At 39.8% G+C, this 21,229-nt stretch overlaps 1 pseudogene; it reads right to left on the reverse strand.

The window, feature by feature from the left end:
* Nucleotides 1–20,411: 20,411 nt before the first annotated feature.
* On the reverse strand, nt 20,412–21,005 carry LOC121494274 (annotated as a pseudogene).
* Nucleotides 21,006–21,229: the final 224 nt, after the last annotated feature.

A 21,229-nucleotide genomic window follows, 5' to 3' on the forward strand; every position in this document is an offset into this window, starting at 1 on the left:
AGGTCATAGCTGCTATAAGTAGTGATTCCTTTGAAGGATATGGACAAAATAAAATGAAAACCTTCTGGAAAGGATTCACAATCTAGATAACATTAAGCACATCCATAATTCATGGGAAGAGATCAAGCTATCACTATTCATAGGAGTTTGGAAGAAGTTGATTTCAACCCTCATGGACTTTGAGGATTCTAGACTTCAGTGGAGGAAGTCACTGCAGATATGGTGGAGACAGCAAGAGAACTAGAGTTTGAAGTAGAGGATGATACTTTATCTCATGATAAAACTTGAATGGATGATAAGTTGCTTCTAATAGATGAGCAAAGGAAGTGATTTCTTGAGATGGAATCTACTCCTGGGGAAGATGCCATGAAGATTGTTGAAATGACAACAAAGATTTATTTATTTATTTATTTGGGGGGGTTGGGATGACTGGGTGATGGGCACTGAGGGGGCCACTTGGTGGGGTGAGCACTGGGTGTTATGCTATATGTTGGCAAATTGAACTCCAATAATTTTTTTAAAAATTATTTATTCATGAGAGATACAGACTGAGAGAGAGAGGCAGAGACATAGGCAGAGAGAGAAGCAGGCTCATCTCAAGGAGCCTGATGCGGGACTCAATCCCGGATCTGGAGATCGCAACCTGAACCGAAGGCAGGCGCCCAACCGCTGAGCCACCCAGGCATCCCAACAAAGAATTTAGAACATAACCTACACTTAATTGATAAAACAGTAGCAGAGTTTGAGAGAATTGAGTCCAATTTTGGAAGAAGCTTTAGTGTGGGTAAAATGCTATCAAACAGCATTGCATGCTACAGAGAAATCATTTGTAAAAGGAAGAGTCAATCAACTGGGCAAACTCCATCGTCATAGCCACTGTCATTCCAGCCTTCAGCAACCACCACTCTGATCAGTCTGTAGTCATCTACATGGAGGCAAGACCCTCCACCAGCAAAAACATGACAACTCACTGAAAGCTCATTTGATGTTTAACATTTTTTAGCAATAAAGGATTTTAAAATTAAGGTATGTATATTGTTTTTTAGACATAATGCTACTGCACACTTCATAGACTATAGTATAGTATAAACATAACTTTTATATGCACTGGGAAACCAGAAAATTCATTTGACTCCTTTTTGTGATATCTGCTTTATTGCTGAGGTCTGGAAACAGACCTGCCATATGTCCCAGGTATGCATCTATAGTCAGTGCTTTATCAAGCTCTTCTTCCTTCTTCCTTCCCTCTCCCTCTTTCCTTTCCATTTTCAGGAAAGGAAAATAAACCGAGGCGTGTTAAAAATTTTAAGAGTTTATTTGAGCAAAAATCAGTTGAAATCGAGCAGCCCCAAACCAGAAGTGGTAGGGAGAGCTTCCCTCACAGAAGCCAGAGGAAACATTTACATAGAGAAAGTGAGAAATAGGGCAGCCCCTGCGGCCCAGCGGTTTAGCGCTACCTTCAGCCTGCGGTGTGATCCTGGGGATCTGGGATCGAGTCCCGCGTGGGGATCCCTGCATGGAGCCTGCTTCTCCCTCTGCCTGTGTCTCTGCCTCCCTCTGTGTGTCTCTCATGAATAAATAAATAAAATCTTTTAAAAAATTAAAAAATTTAAAAAAAAGAAAGTGAAAAAGAAGGAAATGAGATTAACTGGTGGCTATAGCTTAAAGCCTAGTTGGCTGTTTGTAATTGGTTGTCCTTAACATTTTGATTTCATAACCTTGAAACATTTATATACAGGCTTAGATTTTGGTTTGCTTATGTAGGCTACCACAGCATTACAGCCACATCAATTTAATATCTTTCTTGTTTAATTAAACCCTTCTTTTCTTCCTTCCTTCTTCCTCTTCCCCCTTTCTTTCTTTTCAGTAGGATCCATGTGACTTTTAAAAATGTAATCGTTAATAAGATTTTTTTTTGAGTTTCGAAATAGTGCTTCAAATAAAGTCCACCACCCAAACTACAGTTTAAAAAGTTGTACAAACAAAAATCAGAAGTCAGCAACCATAAAATCTACCTTTTACCACAGCTGGTGAAACCTAAGGATTTGTTGGTAATGTTTCTGGATTCCAGGTTAAAGTTAGCTATTGAGTCTGGAGAGAACCAATGCTTTTATTCTGAGACGTGAAGCCCTGCAGTTCAGAAATCCCTTCCTTCAGTATTGAAAAATGGGTATTCTTCTAGGCTTAGTAGTTTTATATTTCTGGCTTTACAGGAGTGTCTACCTGTTCTAGGTGAAATCAGTTACATTCAATGACATTCCCACTACATTGAATGGGATGTTCTTGTACATTTCCAAAAGAGTTGAAATGAGAACACAGCCAGGTAGCAAATAGTTGTTAGTTTCATTTGGTGTTCTAAAATGACAGCAGCATTTTTAGAGTTCAAATTAAAAATGTAAACAGGACTGGAGATTATGATATACTGTAATGCAAGTAAGCAAGATTTCATAGAGTCAGAGCTCAAATCTGTTTAATAAATCAACAAATATTTATTGCATATTTGCTGAATATTGGGAAATGAGCAAAGTGTTACAGAGCTATGCTCATTTTAATTCCCTGGTTTCTTTTCTTTATTTCCCTATTTCTGTTGCACTTTTTCTATTCCCAGGGGCTCACTGTCATTTTTGGAGCTATATCCAATCCATTAGATTAATTTAAAATTCTCAGTCTTTTTCTACACCCGCAGAAATGCTGTAATTTCTGTCCTTTTATTGTAGATCACATAACTTCTCCCTCAAACAGGGGCCACTGAGGTTGCTTCCCTACTGGTGATCTCTGTCCTATTGGACCAGAGGTAGTTTTCTCTTTGGGATTCACTTTTGGATGAGGTAAAGGAATGACAGGATAGATAGGTTAGGGCAAACCTGAGCGATGGCTGGGATTAGAGAATGGTAGAGCACTAAACAGGAAAAGTGATCTGGAAAGGCCAAATAAGCAGGCAAGAGTTAGAAATCAAGATGGATAAGCAGAAGAGTCAGCAGGAATCATAGTCACAGGCAACAGGCTGAGATCAGAGAGGTAAACTGGTGTCATGGAGTTCTGTCAGCAGATATTATAGATCTGGAGTGCAGCTTTGGGACTCTAGGGTCCTATGAGGATGAATGAGAGAAACCTGGGATTTTATATATCCTTTCCAAATTAGACTGATCTCCAACTCTGTGCCCCAGCCAATCTCATACACATCTCTCTCCATATTTCTTTTATTCTTCTCTTTCATGCATTTATGACTTCTTTTTGAAATTCTATCCAGTTTTCAAAATCCATCTTAATGCTAGCTTTTCCTGATCATGTTGGCCAGAGATATTTTTCTCTTTGAAATTCACATTTGTAAGAGTCAAAGGAATCAGCATTTATTTGAGTGCCTGATATGCAAAATTTTTGATTTGAGCTTTCTTTGTTTAATCCTTCTCAGAACCTCGTATAAAGAAGGTCCCTAATTGAAAGATATGAGGACGGAATCTAGAGACTGATAATACTTTCTGCCTTTTTGAGTCATTATTGCCCATTCATTAGGATTCTGAAATAAATAAAAATATGGGGAAGACTAGAGATATCTTGGCTGGATGTCCTAGGAAAGCTTTTGTGGGCCACGTGATGTTCAACCTATTATAGGACTCAGATAATATCTTGGAATAACATGACTGAAGAGAAGGAAGTATTTAATCTAAGTTTATAAGTTAACACATCACAGTAGGGATGCCTGGGTGGCTTTGCAGTTAAATGTCTGCCTTTGGCTCAGGGCATGATTCAGAATCATGTGAAGAGCTGCTTCTCCCTCTGCCTGTCTCTGCCTCTCTCTCTCTCTCTCTCTCTCTCTCTCTTTCTCTCTCTGTGTGTGTGTCTCATGAATAAATAAATAAAATCTTTAAAAAAATACATCACAGTATTTCCCTGGTGTTCTCCCAGTACTGACTCATTGCACCTATACATACAATCCAAAGGTATAGCAGGAGACATTCTGAGATAGGATCACCTAGTGGGAGAGTTGACAGTGAAGAGGAGGGCCCACAACTGAATACTGAAGTGTCCTCACACCTAGGAGGCATTCCCTTTTGGCAGAGGCTTCTCAGAGATCTACTAAAATAAGAGCAGAAAAGGGGGTTTGTTAGGATAGAGCTTCATGGTTGCTTTGATAGAAATCCTTTCTAATGAAGTGGAGGACAAAAACTTGATCAGAACAGAAAGATGAGAGCTGTAGAAAGCTTTTCTAAGGAGGGAGGAGAGAAATAGGCCAAAGCTATGGAGAGATGTCTGTCAAGGGACTATTTGTTGAGTTGGGAAACAATACAGCAAAGTTATGATGGAAATAATATGGAAAAGAGCAATAAAATACCCCCTTTTTTAAAGGCAGGAGGTGAATTAAAATTCTTGAGTAAGATGGGGGGAAGATGGAATCCATACACATGGTGTAGTTGACTTTTGATAGGCTCAGGGCATCTTAGATGGGAGCAAGGCTACTGTTCTCATTATATAATAGGAGGAAAATCAGGTGAGTATAGGAACAAACTTTCCAGTGGATTTATTTTATTGTTTCTCTGAAGAATAAGAAATTTGTGGAAGGGAGGAGAAGATATGAAATGCTTAACTCAGATAGTAGGAAGGCAGATTTTCTTGGTAGGTGTGGCAGGATTGCTGGTTAATAGTGAGGACCCATTCAAGAATTGTGGACATCTTTTTAAGGATGACTTGTTATGGGTGATACTCTCCTGAAATATTTAGCTTTGTGGAAATAGTCATATAGTATGTAGAGAGCTGGGATTTTGTAAGATTTTGCTAGATACATACAATGTCAGAAGAGGGGGCAAAGGAGGTATAGCATTTTCAAAGAAGTTTTGAAAGTTCTACACCATGGACTCTAAGCTGGATAGGAGGGAAGTAAGAACATGGAAGAGTAATGAACACTATCAGTGGACTGGAAGTCCTTGCAGGGAAGAGAAATGCTTGAAATCAGGCATATTAACAAATCATCTGGAGTGCTGGAAGTAACAGAGAGAGTAGGTACTTTATTTTTTTTTCTTTATTTTTTTGAGAGTAGGTACTTTAAATTAGGATTTAGAGGTGCTATGATGGCAAGGTCTGAAACAAGTAGATAAAATGTATAAGGGGTTTTTGGAGAGAAGGAAGTTCAAGGAACGAGAGGCCAGGATATAGGAAATGTGGCCATGTGGATACTGAGATCACTGAGAATGTAGAAAGAGTATGTTAGAGAGAAACACATAGATTCATATGTGGTCTTTCCTGAATAAAGGGAAGTGACTGCAGGGTCAATAGATGACATAATCAAGTGGCTGGTGGTACAGCTGTGTCGTGGGCTTCAGAGGAGCAAGGAGAGAGGGAAGACAGGTGGCATCTTGGCAGTGGTAGGCAGGTTAGGATAAGACATCTTTAACTCAGGGTTTCATGAGCTACAGGAGGAAAAACAGCCAGCACTTGAGAAAGCCTAGGGGAAACAATCTCTTTGAGGCTTAGCCAACCTGCTCTCAGAGAAAGAAAATGCCAAAGATAAAGGGGGTCTGTGGATAACTGACCATGAACCACATAAGATACATTTGAGGGTTTAGGTATTTGAGGTAGGAGACATTGAGGACATATTAGAGCCTATACACATACAGCATGGGGGTAAAAGGCAGACCAAAGATGAATAACTTAGAGGTTGATCTAAATAGAAGGTATTGGGACACAGGACAGTGATCCTGTAGGTCAGGTGGTATGGTGGATTGGCAGAGGGTGAGGTTCTCTTCCATGGGACAAGTTTCCTAGGCAGCCCCTTTGGCTGTGATATCCTGGAGGAGGCTGTAATAAGCAATATGAGGACATCTGTGTTTTATGCCTTTCAAAGCCATTCTGCCTAGGGGAGATGGTGTAGGTCTTTGACAATGAATAGGGGAAGGGAAACACTGGATTTTTTCCTGCTTCTATGTATACTAGATATGTATATACTAATGTATACCTTTTATGTTCCCTGGCTTCATCTGTTAGTCATAAGAATGGCATCTTATGTGAAACAACACTGTAGAAATCAGTGTGCTCAGCTCCTAGAGACTTGAGTAGCAAGGACTTCTGTCTTTTTTTTTTTTTTTTTTTTGTATCCTGCTTTTCCTTTTAAAGGTCCATGGAAAATAGAGCTTCTTGCATGAAAGATTCTGCTCAGTTGCTCCATAGTTCCTGGTGGCTAACTTCAATGCTACCAGTGCCAGGGCTCACTTCCTCCAGGTCTGTTGACTCTTGGTGTTCTTTATATGGCCAATGAGTCAGCCTTTTCTGCTTCTGTCCCCACATAGACCCATCCCAAGTGACCTTAAGATTTATAGCAGGAGCTTTGGAGTCCCCTAATATTATGGCCTACTGCTTAGTCTGACTCATGCGGCTGGCCTACTTTCTGGTTATATTCTTTGAGGAGCCCATTATCACACTCTTTTTTCTGGCCTGAAACCCAAATGGGAACTGTATTCCTACTCTCTTCCATGAACCCACAGAACATATGCTAATTAATGCATATGGCTAGGTATCTGTTTTATTGTCCACCAATAATCAATAATCTGTTAAGGTAGTCCTGAGTAGTCAATGACAGCTGAGAGACTTGTTACTCTAAAATAGTGGTTCTGAGATCTTTACCTGTTTTGAGTTATCTGGAGAGCTGGTGTATCACAGATTGCTGAATCTACTCTCAAGACTTTTTATTCTGTAGGCCTGACAACTCCTCCTCCTTCTCCTTCTTTTAATCTGTGTATCCTCTACAGTGGAATTCAGAATCAAAGAGCAAGATAAAATCTAAGTTGAAAGGATATGGTTGGCATCCTTGCATATGCCTGAAAATGTCTACATCAGGGTAAGTAGTAAATGGTTTCAGAGCCTAGGATTTGTGAGAAGGTCAGCCTTTCTCACAGGGAAAGCCATCAGTAGGTCTTACCTGTGGATATATTGATCAATCCTATTTCTTTCCTCTTCACAGATAGATGAGATCGATTATGTTGAAATGAGGGTTTTGCTCACTGGATAATTTGAGTGAGAACAAATAAGAGCTCTTATTATAACCAATTGAAACAGAAAAAAAGTTTTTTGTCTTAACAAAAGATGACAATTTCAAAAGGGAGAAGAGAGCTAAGAAAATAATACACCTGTAATCAGAGCCCATCATCACATGTCCCAGAGAAACAGGAGTCTTGGGGTTAGCGAGGTCATTAGACACAGTGTATAGGTAGCATTCCTAGCTCTTCTTACCTGGAGGAGAAGAAAAATGATCATATCACCCTCATAATTCTTAGAATTCTCATACCTTAAAGATTCTATCATTAGTTCCTTAGGTGCCCAGGTTTAGAACCAAGTTCATCTCTATGTAACGGGTTTTATCATTTAAGAGTATACAGCCTGTCCTGACCCCCTTGCCCTTCACTGGTCATTAAGCTCCACAAAATTGAGTAGAGAACTTTGTGATTACTGTCAATGTGTTAGGATTCATATTATTCAGCAAGGGATGGGATGAAGTGGAGTAGACAGGACTCTGAAATGAGTTGTAGACAGAGGCCCCATGGGGGTCCTCAAGGACTAGGGGAAGTGGTGGAGAAGGAGGAACAGAAGAGAGAGTTGTGTGGGAGGGGAAGGTTCAGGGCTATGAATATATGACTTTGAACTTGCTCTTAGTAAATTCTGCAATTCACAGGGTCTTTTTCCCCCACTATGGAAGTGAATACTGGTGATTTGTTTCAGTGAGTGAATAGCAACATAGAATTGCACAGTGAATCGTTAACTCATGAGGGAGAATCCAAACACTTGGGGGAATTTGTTTTTGCAATGCTTCATTCTGTCCCAAGACTTAACTGAGGGGTTGCTCTCCCTATTCCATTGTCAGTATCAGCATCTCTAGTGCAAATGCAGAATATGGTGAATTGACTTCAGTTGATGTTCTCTTTCTCTTTAGGGCCTCCTGTTTTCCTCTTCTGATTTCCAAGGGCACTTGTATAGTGATTTTGAGTTTCTGTTACCAAGCCCTGAGTTCAAAAGGCAGAATCAATGTCACCACATTATAGTCACCAACACAATCCATTAATTTGCAGTGCTTAAAAAATTCTCCTGAGAACTTAGCATAGTTTGAGTTTTGATAAGTGACTGCCTGGCACATTTGATACCCTACCCGAGGTTTTCATCTTAACTAATGTCTTCCTGAGATTTCTTTACAGCCCATTTACTTGGGCAAGGGCTAAAATGTCCTGGGTCTCTAGCCATGTGTTGAGGGTGAATGTGAATATCGAAATAGAAGGCTAAAAATATGAGTTTATTATTCTTGGTGGTGTTGTTCTCTGTATAATTCCTCAGGCTATCTATTTAGGAACAAGAAGGAGAGTGGCTTAGATGGTCCCATGATTATCATATCCACCTCTCAGCAATCACAGAAAGCATGGACAGTAATTCTACAATGACATTTGTGCTACAATTTTTCTTTTACCACATATACTTTTAGGTGGCTATGCTAATAACTTTGTGAATGACTGTTTTGGCCAAGTGATAGATGGGATGTTTTCCATTCAAGGTATGCTATTCATAAGAGGACTAATCACTCTTTATCAAACTTTATGCAAATAAATCCAAATTAGATTTATTAAGGTGATGAAAAAAAAGGAACTTTTTAATGGGTAGCAATGCTGTGCATTATCTAAATGCAATGCAGATGTAATGATGCATTTGAAATGCCGAGAAAATTTAATCAGCATAGAAAAAAAATATAATGAAATGGTTGTTTAAACACTGTAAAGCTAATGTTAGAGTAATTACTTCCCATTGAGCAAGGCGTGGAGCACATTACCCAGGCTCTGTTTGATTAGTCATCCTGCCTGCAACATCTGGCCCTTTGATCCATTTTGATTTTAAAATAATTTCTAAACTTCTAAATTTAAGTTTTAGAATGAATGGATAAATAAAACAACTTCTGTAAGGAGACAAAGTTTTTACTAGCTCATGACAGATTAAAACCATGTCCCCAGCTCATTTCTCCTGTTACCTCCTCACTTATGTTCACCTTTATTTCTTCCTGTGAAAGAGAACACTAAAATCCAGGAGGGTAGACTTCCTTGCTTTTAAGATTAGGTAGCAAATATTTAAAATAATATGTTGGCTTTCTTTGACTGGTCTTTCTCTTGGTGGAAATAGGAGTGGTTTTTAGAACAATTATCTTCTTACCTATTGATAGGAAAGGATTGGAAAGAATGGGTTATAGGAACACATGTGTGCTTCTTCTTTATGAAAGTTAATATTTCTTATTGAAAATGTAGAAAATAGGGGATCCCTGGGTGGCTCAGTGGTTAAGCACCTGCCTCTGGCCCAGGGCGTTGATCCTGGAGACCCGGGATCGAGTCCCACGTCAGGCTCCCTGCATGGAGCCTGCTTCTCCCTCTGTCTCTCTCAAGAATAAATAAATAAAATCTTAAAAAAAGAGAAAATGTAGAAAATATAGGTAATAAACATAAGAAAATAAATATCACCCATAATCGTATTTTTCAGAAGCAAACATTATTAATATTCGGGGGAATTTCTTACTAAAAACCGACAGTTAATCTACTCTAGTCTAATAATCTTTATAACTCAGGAATTCGCATTGCAGTTAAGGTTGTTGGAGCTGAAGTCTGGTCAGCTGGGTCCAAACACTGTTTTGTCTTGGGCAATTTACTTGTGTTCTTACTGCCTCATTTTCCTCACTTATAAAATACAGATAGTAGTAGTAACTGTTTCATAGCATTGTTATGAAAATTAAATGAGGTAATTCATATATGCTGTGGATTTAAAACACTGCCAAACAACTAATGAGTTTTTATAAGTGTCAGCTATTACTACTGCTATTATTTTTTTTTTAAAAGATTTTATTTATTTATTCAGAGATTGAGAGAGAGAGAGAGAGAGAGAGAGGCAGAGACACAGGCAGAGGGAGAAGCAGGCTCCATGCGGGGAGCCCGAAGTGGGACTCCATCCCGGGTCTCCAGGATTATGCCCTGGGCTGCAGGCAGCGCTAAACCACTGCGCCACTTGGGCTGCCCACTACTGCTATTACTCTGAATGTTCTCTGATTATAAGAATTATGTTCTGAAAAAAAAATTAAAAGAAAGAATTATGTTCTGGCTTTGAGATTCGAATTCTTATGAGAGGCTTTGTTGGTTAAGCAACTAACTCTTGATTTTGGCTCAAGTCATGATCTTGGGGTGGTGAGATGATGCCCACTCTGGACATGGAGTCTGTTTAGGATTATCTCTTCCTCCCCATGGGACCTCTCTCTTGCACACAGGGTCCCTTGGTCTCTCTCTCTCAACAAATTATATTTTGTGTTTTTGTAATATACCTTTTCTCATTTAGTAATATAGCATCTACCTTTTATATCAATAGATGTTCTTTTATAGGATATTTTTCCTAATGCATACATTGATGGATTTTTGGCTGGTATATAGTTTTTTAAAAATTTTATAAACAATATTTCCTTAGAATTCATTTTTAGGAATAAAATTACTGGGCCAAAAGGCAGATAAACTTGATATGTAGAGTAAAATTTCCTTCTCTAAAGATGTGAGCATGTCCCTTTCTCTCCTTCCTCCCCAAAATGTAGATACTATTAGCTCCTAGAAAAAAAAATTAACAGTTTAAAGGGTGAAAGTGGTATGTTGTGGTTTCTTTGATTTGTATTATTTTTTCCCTGTATACTGGGATTTTCTTTTCTGTCAATTTCCTATTCATATCCTCTGTTCAAATATCTTTTGGAACATAAGGCTTTTAGTTTTTAAATTGTGGGCATTTTTTTAAGCTGAAGGAGATTAACTTTTTGCCATATATATTGCAAATATTTCCCCCAGTTTATGGTTTGCTTTGAACCTTGTTATATGGCTTTTATTTGGTTATATAGGTCTTTTAAAAGTTTTATGTAGTCAAATTACTCATTATTTTTGTTTATGATTTCTAGTTTTGCGGTCAAATTTAGAGACTTTTATCACTAGTCATCCTAGTGAGTATGAAATGGTACCTCATTGTGGTTTTGATTTGTATTTTCCTGATGGCTAATGCCAACTTTACTTTGTCACAGTTCTTTTTATGCCCAAATGCCTGCAGAAAAATCTCTGCTCTTCTTTCCTTGCCTTTTGCTTTGTGTTCTTTATAAACCCTAATATTGATCGAGTCAGATTAGAGCACAGAAACTGCTCTAGAGATTTCAGTTAGAAAGGATTTAATATAGGATATTAGAGATTTGGAAGTCCTGGAGGAGCAGAAGTCAGGGTGCTGCCTTTTGCCTGTTGATTTCAAAGGTTTAGATTGTGGCTAGAATCCAATCAGGAAACTACTCCAGCTATGGTTTCTGTTGCTGCCACAGTTGCCTATCCTACCTGGGAATCCTGAGCTGGCCCCCAAATCTCAAGTCCCCTTGATCCTTTTGGTCAGTAGCAATAGCAGCAGGAAAATGGCTTCTTCCTTATTCTCAGAGTCTTGCAGGTGCACCTGATTGGTAATAACTTAATTGTTTAAGCCCCATCTAAACAGGAGAAAGTGTAGAAAGGGATGGGAATCTATGTGAAGTGCTCATAGAGATCATAACCAGCCACTGTTCATTCCTCATGACCTGACTGAAAACAGTGGTTTATGATTACTCAGTTTTTTGTTCCCTCATCTCCTGAATTGATAGGATCTTTTGCTATTACTAGAAGCAATGGGTCTGGGCATTGGTTGAAAGCATAATGGATAGAAATGGGAGTCAAAAAGAACGAAGAAAGGCTAAATTTGCATCAGATTTATGTTGGAAAGAGTGAAGCATTAGTATTGGAAGAAAGGCTTAGTTCAGAGAAATCCCTGAGTTGGGGAAGAAGACCCAAATTGGGCTGAAGTTGAGGAACTATTTGTGGGTGGGCCCAAAAGTAAGACTTGGAGAATGGCTGGTGCAACCATTCTGTACTGAGCGCTACTCATACACACAGGTGTTTGGAAGTGTTGTTGAGTATAATGTATAGTGATACCTTTGGCATCTTTCAAGGGGCTGGATTAATGATTTAAATAGCCTTTCTCTGTTTTACAGGTGTCAAATTTAATTTTTTTTTTTAATGTGACACCATTTTTTTGAATGTGGGCCTGGTTGAGAAGGAATCCACCTTTGTTTTGGATTCATTCACTTTTTCTAAGTACTATTAATGAGTGGCTCAATGGTAATGTGAACTGAAATTTTCATGGTTGGGGGAGAAGGCGTCCAGATATAAAAATATCAGAAGTTTGAGTGAGAAATATTTGTAGTTAGCTGGATCTCTCTTCTCTCACACCACAGCAGAGGTTTGGTGGGAACATTCTTCCCCCATAGTATGTATGCACTTAGTTGAGATAGGGAAGGAAATGGGTTAGGAAGGAAGGAGACATTTGTCTTTCATTGGAATAAGTTCAATTATTCCAAACTTAGTGAGAAATTATTCTGTAAATTATATTTAAAGTTTATTTTCTGATATTGAAAATATGTTTAAAGGTATTCATTGTGAAAAAGATTTGACACTTCTAAGAAAGACTTAGGAGAAACATTTTCTCTTAGTAGAATAAAATTACTTAAAATTGAAGGGTCTTGAGAGTACAGTTAATTAGTTTTTAGTATGAGGCCTAGTAAAAAGTGATCTTACCACACCAATAAGCTTCAGAAGAGGCACTTATATTGATTGCATATATACATATATATATTGTATGTATATATAAAGTGGAACAAAAAAGGTAGGCTTTGTTTTTCTTTTGGGGAAAAATTCATCATAAGGATGCCAGATTCTTTAACATAACTTCCTTTTCTTGTTTTAGGTTTTAACTCATGTTGGAGGAGCATTTATTTCTAATCTCAAAGAGAATCCACAGACCCCTTGGAATTTAGAAAAGAGAAGGATTAAATTAGAATAGATTGCAAGGCCATCATGGTGGGAAGCTTTCTTTCCTCTAAGATTTCAGGACAGCACAAAATCATTTCTTTTAACAGATTGAATGTTAGAATCAAAGGCAGTTTCAGAATTTGGGGATTGGAATGGACTTGAGAACTTAACTGGTCTTGTCCTCTAATGTTCTGACGAGGAAATTTAAGAGTGCACAAGAGTGATGAATTTCCCAACATCATGCAGGTTGAATTTTGCCTGTAGTCTATTGGATCTTCTATGGCACTAAGATCTATGTACTGACAGACTATTATGGAGTTTGGTGGTGTCTCCTTTACATGGAGCTAGAACTGGTGAAACAGTTAAGGCTAGTAGAGCCACTCTGAGCAATCCATGTGATCTAGATGTGTTCACTTTAAAAAAAGACCTAAGTATGTTGCTATCCATGGCTGAGGAACAGAGTGAAAATGTATAGAACCCAAGTCAGGGTTGTACCTCAGTATTCTCTCTCTGTAACTTACTGCAGCTGGTAGTAAGTTGACTTATCTCTTAAGGAAAGTAGTTTGCGAGTAAAGATTTTAGAATATAGTAGTCCCCTATTACCCATGATTTTGCTTTCTGCAGTTTCAGTTACCCATGATCAACTGTCATCTAGGAGCAGATGATCCTCTTTCTGATGAATGGTCAAAAGGTCTATAGTAGTAGCCTAATGCTCCATCACAATGCCTGTTTCATTCACCTCACTTCATCTTGTCACCTATGCATTGTATCATTTCACACCATCATAAGAAGAAAGGTGAGTACTGTATGATATTTTGAGGGAGTGAGAGAGCCCTTCTTTCTCATTCATATAACTTTTATTATAATATATTGTAATTGTTCTATTTTATTATTATTGTTAATCTCTTACTGTGACTAGTTTATAAATTAAACTTTATCATAGGGATTTACATATAGGAAACAGCATAGCATGTGTAGGGCTCAGTATTCTTCATGGTTTCAGACATGCATTAGGCATCTTGGAGCATATTCCCCACAGATAAGGGAAATGTATAATACTTGACTGAGTGTGTGTTTTTAGCTTGGCTCTCAGTTCATAATGTTTAAATGTTTAAAATGTAAAACTGAATTTTAGAGTTATGTCACCTACAGAGTTTTTGCCCACAAAGTTTTTGTTTACTGGTTTTCTTAGTAGATGAAAGTGGTAGTTGCTAATGTAGAAGAGGGTTTCTTGTGCAAAGATATCTTACCACCTGGTCCATTCCTGGTGTCTGAGTGCTGTCACTAGAGAGCCATTCCTTTGATTTAGGCATGCCTCCATCTGGCCTTTTGTATTTTAAAATGCATATACCGTTGGAAAGGAAAAAGAAAAGTAAAGTGAGTGTGAGCAAACAATTTTCACCCACTTGAGGATTTGCCCAGAATTCTGATGTTTGCAATGACGGCCTTCAGGAATTGCAAGATCCTGAATCATTATTTTTATTCCCTCTCCTCCTATTACTAAAACAAGTTCTATTTCTTTAAAAAAAATTTTTTTTTTAAATTTATGATAGAGAGAGAGAGAGGCAGAGACACAGGCAGAGGGAGAAGCAGGCTCCATGCACCGGGAGCCTGATGTGGGATTCGATCCTGGGTCTCCAGGATCGTGCCCTGGGCCAAAGGCAGGCGCCAAACCGCTGCGCCACCCAGGGATCCCACAAGTTCTATTTCTTAAAATGGATGTTGGGTTTATGTGTTCTCTTTTTGTTATTATGTTTCAGAGCATATGTATGTTTCACATGTATTCTTTTACATAACAAAATATTAAATAATAAAATATCTAGGGCAGCCCGGGTGGCTCAGCGGTTTAAGCTCCTGCCTTCGGCCCAGGGTGTGATCCTGGAGTCCCGGGATCGAGTCCCATGTTGGGCTCCCTGCATGGAGCCTGCTTCTCCCTCTGCCTGTGTGTGTGTGTGTGTCTCTCTCTCTATCATGAATAAATAAATAAAATCTTAAAAAAAATAAAATATCTAAAAATTCAGTTATGCAACAAATATTTGAGAATACGGATCATTTGAAATATTTGTGTTTGTCAATGTTTTAATCAAAGCACTTAAACTATCTTGGGCAAAGTACATAATAGATTGAAAGCCAACACCCGAACAGGAAGCATGTTTTTTAAAAATTCTTTTTTGTTTTTAGTTGATGATTCTTCCTAAGGTCTAGTCTAGCTAGATACTGTGCTGTCTGACTTTGTTAAAAGAGTCACAGTTGTTCTGAGGACTTCTGAAATGCTCGATGAAGGTTTCAGACTAGGTATGTGCTATTGGCTCCACATCCAAACTGGATTGTAAAATTTTCAAACCACAAGAGATCTAATTAAGAGAAATATAATCAATACTTTTTTTTTCAGAAATGCTTTGCATGATATTTAGTGGATGTGTAGGTTTTGATGTGGTAGGAAATGGGCAATGGCAGAAGGCCTGTCATGCTGTGAGTTGGTGAGGCTGTGAGTAATTGCCAGGCAAGATTACTTCAGAAGGATGATGTCCAGTTCCACTACTCATTCATCTATTTTGAATGGATTAACCAAGGATTTGAGTGTTGACCATTGTATTAGTCAGGGTTCATTAGAGAAACAGAATTAATAGGAAATATATTTAAAATAGTATGTGTGTGTGTATGTACAGATAGATATGAGGCAGAGTGGGAGGGAAGAGATTTATGCAGAATTGGCTTGTGTGGTTATGGAAGCTGAGAAGTACTTGCATTTGCTATCTGCAAGCTGGAGACTCAGGAAATCTCCTGGTATAGTTCAGTCTGAGCTTGAAGAACCAGGGAGTCAACGGTGTAAATTCCAGTCCAAGGGCAGAAGAAGATGAGATGAGATGTCTCATTTCAAGCAGTGAGAGAAAAAAAGGGATGAATTCCTCCTCCTCCTGCCTCTTGTTCTGTTTGGACCCTCAGTGGGTTGGATGATGCTCACTCACACTGGAGAGTGCAACCTACTTTATTGAGGCCATCTATTCAAATGCTCGTCTCATCCTGAAACACCCTCACAGACATACCTGGAAATACTGTTTAATCCGGACACTCTGTGGCCAGTGAGGTCGACACATAAAATTAACCATCACATATTTTATGACTGTAGTCTTCCCTGGGACGATTGATATTGGGTTTTTCTGTACCTATTGTGTGCTTTCCTATCAAGTAACCTGGCATAAGCGCAAAGTATTATCTAAAATGGTCCACTAATATTCTTTTACATGAGTGAAGAATTTTGTGTCCTTTTGAAACGTGTTCTCATGCTTTATTTTATTGGATCCTCTAACAACCTTGGTAGGTACATGGCTCAGTTTTTCTGATTCTTATTTTATGGATGTTTAAGCTGATGTTCAGAGAGATGAAGTGGCTTGCCCAAGATTGCTTGGCTATTCTGTGGCAGAGCTGGATATAGATTACAGGTTAAGTCTTCTGATTCTTAATACGGTTTTCTCTTCCTGTCAGTAGCCATAGAATCATGCTGTTGCTGGCTTGACCACTGCAGCATGTGTTCCAGTAAGTGCATTCTTTCAACTTCTAGAAATACCTTCTGACTCTGATGCTTCTCTAGACTTAGATGTTCTACATACTTTCTTGCCTTAATATAATGAATGATGATACAACTCTTTGGAATGTTTGTAAGTGCCTAATGTAGAACCATGGAGAAGTTAGTTTGTGGGAGAAAGTATTACTCTTGTTCTCTGTTTTATGGCGTTAACGTGCAGGGCCCTTTAAAGTGGATATGGGCTCCTGTAGATAAACTTGGGAATCTCCTAGCAAGGGGAAGACAAGTATTGAAATGCAAACAGTCCATCAAAATCACCTGTTGGGTTTCTGGGTCACCCCAAAAGTCTGAGTTTATACTAATATACTGCATCAGGAAGGAGATATTATCAACAAGGTGTGATCATTTGTATTTGCCTCTCTTCATTCTCCTTTCTTCTTGGCCCTGATATGTTCTTAGGTAGTTTTCTATAATTTTGTCACCTCTAGGAATGAACTTATCATGGTTTTAGGTCACTGAATGCTAGATGTGTTTGTATGTCTTGAAAGACCCGAACATTACAGTACCTTCTTCCTGCAGCTCTGTTTTGACATGTGCTTAGTCAGTATTATCATAGTTCCTGGATCCCTGCTCTGTCCTACATTTTTTTTTGTGTGTGTGTGTGTTTTAAAAGATTTTATTTATTTATTCATGAGAGACACACAAAGAGAGGCAGAGACATAGGCTGAGGGAGAAGCAGGCTCCTCACAAGGAACCTGATAGGGGACTCAACCCAGGACCCCAGGATCACAACCTGAGCCAAAGGCAGATACTCAACCACTGAGCCACCCAGGCATCCCTCTGTCCTACATTGTAACTCCAGAACCTCCTTGTTCCTCAGGGCTGCCTACTAGGCTGGGCTGGCAGTGACTTTTGTTTCCAAGTAGATCGCAGGTTTGCTGAGTTGCTGCTTTACATGTTTCCCTGTGTCTGGTCACCAGCTTGTAGTCATCAATGACAGCCCTCCCAAAGAGCAGCTGCTCAGGTCAGATGCTAGTAAGGTGGAAACAAATAATAATAAGAAAAATGAAACATGTAAAAGGTCATTGAACTGCTCAAAAATGAAACTATTATATAATTACATATTCTGATTTTATTGCTCTTGGTAGAATGGAAATGAAAATGTATGCACACAAAATTAAAACTCAGACAAATTGGAAGAATTCAAACACAGCCTATTCCTACTCTCCCATTTTTAGCACCCACCTCAGAGACTCATTTTTGTACTTATGATCATCTCTGTTGTTTTCCCAAAAGTACAAGGTTACCCCACTAACACAGGGAATAGCTGGTAACCCCAAGCCAGTGGTGTTACCTGGGTGTCGGTGAGCCACACAGCACTACCACACCAAAACAGGCAGTGACTACTCCATTCTGGCTGACTGTTGGCTGTTACTCATCCAGGCCTTGTGCTGCCATACCTTCTAGTTTCAGCTCAAATTAGAAATCTGGGTTTTAAATGTTGGTGACTAATCCAAATTAAAACAGCAAAAACAACAAACCCCCCCCCAAACCCTGACAACACCTTGAAAGCAGACCAACCAGAACTCATCGGTCAGCCAAGGCCACTGGTGTGCTGCCTATGTTTTTTTTATTTTTCCCAGACTATAGCCTGGCAAATTACCTGGATACTTTCCTGTTTTCCTTCCCCACATGGTTATGTGGCAGTTATTGATTGAAAGTGCCATAGGTATCTAACATAGGAGAACTCTGTATAGCACTCTGACTCTTTCTAGCTTATGCTTTTCTCCTCCTTGCCTCTATGGATAGCCTACTTTTGCTTTCTAACTTTTTCCTGTTTTACTGCTGGTCTCCCCAGATTCCTCTCCCTTTGCAGGGTCACTGTTGTAGGTTCCTAGGCCTCAAACCTGGTTGCCATGAGAGCAAAGCTGGGGCATTTCCTGAGTGGCTGGTTTTTCATCTGAGTTGGTTCTTCTCCCCCTTCTAGAGCACAGCACCTCTAACTATTCCAGAACTCAGTGCATTTCTCTAGAGTTGTCTCTTGTGTTCACATTTCATTTCTCTAATAAATGGGCCTCTCTCCTCTTTTTAATCCATTCTTCCATTTCCTGAGCAAAGCTCTCCCGGCTCATGGTCTAATCATTACAAATGATGAGACACATTATTTGTATTGTACATCTAACATGAGATGTGTGTTTTTATATATTAATCATTTTTACATATGATTAAATTAACAGATTACAACATTTCAACATCGTCAGACAATACCACCATATCTCAACATGTAGGGTAGCTAAGTGTTATTAATGCCATATAAATTATTTTTATTAAATACTGAGCAGGTACAAAGGAATACTACTATATATATGGAAAATATTAAGAGTAACACCATAACACACATACTACTTAGTTTAAGATATGGAATGTTGGGACACCTGAGTGGCTCAGTGGTTGAGCATCTGCCTTCAGCTCAGGTCATGATCCTGGGGTCCTGAGATTGAGTCCTGCATCAGGCTCCCCTGAAGGGAACCTGCCCCTCCCTCTGCCTATGTCGCTGCCTCTCATGAATAAACAAAATCTTAAAAAAAGAGATATGGAATATTTCAGGACTTTTGAAGGTGCTGGCCTTTCAGAGGAAGCTAATAATGCCTAATTTTGAATTGCTATTCTTTTGTTTTGTTTAAATATATAAAAGTTAGTGGTTGAATGTTACAGGTTTTGAATTTTATGTATAAGAAATACCATATGTAGTCCTCTTGACTTGTAGTTCAATGAGTTTTGTTGTTTTTGGAGATTTCTCTCTCTCTCTCTCTCTCTCTCTCTCTCTTTTTTTTTGCTTGTTTCCACTGAATTTATTACTAATATAAAAAATGTTAAAAAGAAAAAAAAATTCATTCTCAGTTCTCCAAGGGCTCTCATCCTTCCCTCTTGCCCACACAAGTCCTGACCCATTTCCTGAGGGCCAGTGCAAAACCGAACTTATTCACTGCCGTTTTCACAGAAAACAACAAGCGCCAAGGATGTAGGGAAGAAGGTTAGATAAGGGCAACAGTACTGTCCAGGTTTCACCCAAGAGTAGGCCAGGTGGAGATTTACAGAATTCAGAGGAAAGGGTTGGTGGCCTCACAAAGACGTACTCTAACTAAAGTGGGCTGGAGAGAAGATTGAATAGCCTATAAGAGGCTTTAGAGGACATTTCATGGGCTTGCATCAAACCCAGAAAAACTGACACCAGGAGAATGGGGGGACCAGGGAGGCAGTCTTGTGGAAAGTTTCACAATTCTCCTATGTTGGGAGGTGTGGAAAGTCTAGAGGGCATCAAAAGCCTCACTCATGTTGGTGGAAAAACTTACTCTAGTGTTGGGAAGTCACAATGATGCCACGGACACTGAGAAAGGCTATGTATGAGGGGATGCACAGTTTCACAAAGCACAGTGATTACAGACCAGAGTGGTGGAGATCATGCTACTGATGCAGTATCTACAAAATCCAAAAGCAGGGAGAGTGGCCTTTCAGGGAGTAACTCTGCACCAGTCATCTGTACTTGACCCCAGGTCAACCTGGTGAGTTTCACAGCAACTGGCAACTTTGGGGGGTAGGGTTTGTCACATAAAAAGGACTTAAAACAAGCAGCTAGAAGAAGGAAATGAAAGGAAACTGCTCCATGGCTCTTAGGAATTGAGGGCAGTACCAAGGGTTGGGTGGACAGATGCACAAGAAACAGGACCAAAGAGGTTTCCTGTCCAGCAGTCAATCGGCAAAGGGGAAGAGGATCCAGAAGACAGTTGAAGAGAGCAAAGGTGGGGTCCTGAAGGTGAGTCTCTGGAGGCTGGATCAGAAGAAAGCCCACATGTTGGGCACCAGTGATGAAACACAACTCTGGACCCCAAATGGGGGAGGTGGCAGATGGGGGTGGGTGTCACTGAGGGTGGTGGGTGGAACAGCCTCATAGTAGCCATCACAGGGCCACAGGGAAATATATGGCCACTAGATCAGAGGGCTCCTTCCAGCCTGGATGGGAAGGCACAATGTCACAGAGGAGGTCCATTGACGCCTGGGTGGTAGAAGGCATAGAGTCCTCATATTGACAGTGGCCCTTTTTGGCAAAGTGTTGGCAGACAGGGCAGTTGGATTTGTCTTCCATAACTTGGGGGCCATCCTTGGGCAGGCAGGTATTTTTGATAAGAGACCAACCTTTGAGCCTTCGGGGATTTCTCTGCTCTTTGTGAAAGCCTCCTCTGGAGGACCTCCATGGCCTGGTGCAGGAAAACGAGGTTCAGTATTGGCCCCCCACCAGCCACGACCATATGGGCCGCACCTGGGGCCCAGGCCTCCCTGAATTGGGCCTCTGCCCCTGGAGGAGGTGAGAGGCTCAGCAATGGTGGAATCATTGGTCCCCTCCATCCTGGAGGACCTCTGTGAAGAGCTGACTTGGGGTCACCAGGCTTTCCATTGGCCATGGTAGGAGGGCCCAGAAGGCTGGGTGGCACAATGGGACTCCCATCCTCCTCATCTCCAGTCTTCTCCCGCTCTGTCAGTGGGGGCTGCTGCGGTGGTGGTGGCTGATGCTGATGTTGCTTCTTTTGTTTGGGCATCGTGGTTGCTGCAATGGGTGCAGTGGGATTTGGAGGGCAGTCGAGATTTATCTGTATTGATGAGGATACCTATAATTAGTTCCTATTGCTAATATTATTTCTACAGCATTTTATTGATTAAAAATTCTCCAATTTGTCTCCCTAGCTACTGGTATGACTAATGGGACTGGTTTCCTTTATTCCCCCATTACAAAAAATGTTATTATGAGTTACTATACAGGTATCTTGCTGTAGCTTGCCAAGAGAAAACTGTA

This window comes from Vulpes lagopus, chromosome 7 (assembly GCF_018345385.1).
Source record: "Vulpes lagopus strain Blue_001 chromosome 7, ASM1834538v1, whole genome shotgun sequence".
Lineage (NCBI taxonomy): Eukaryota > Metazoa > Chordata > Mammalia > Carnivora > Canidae > Vulpes > Vulpes lagopus.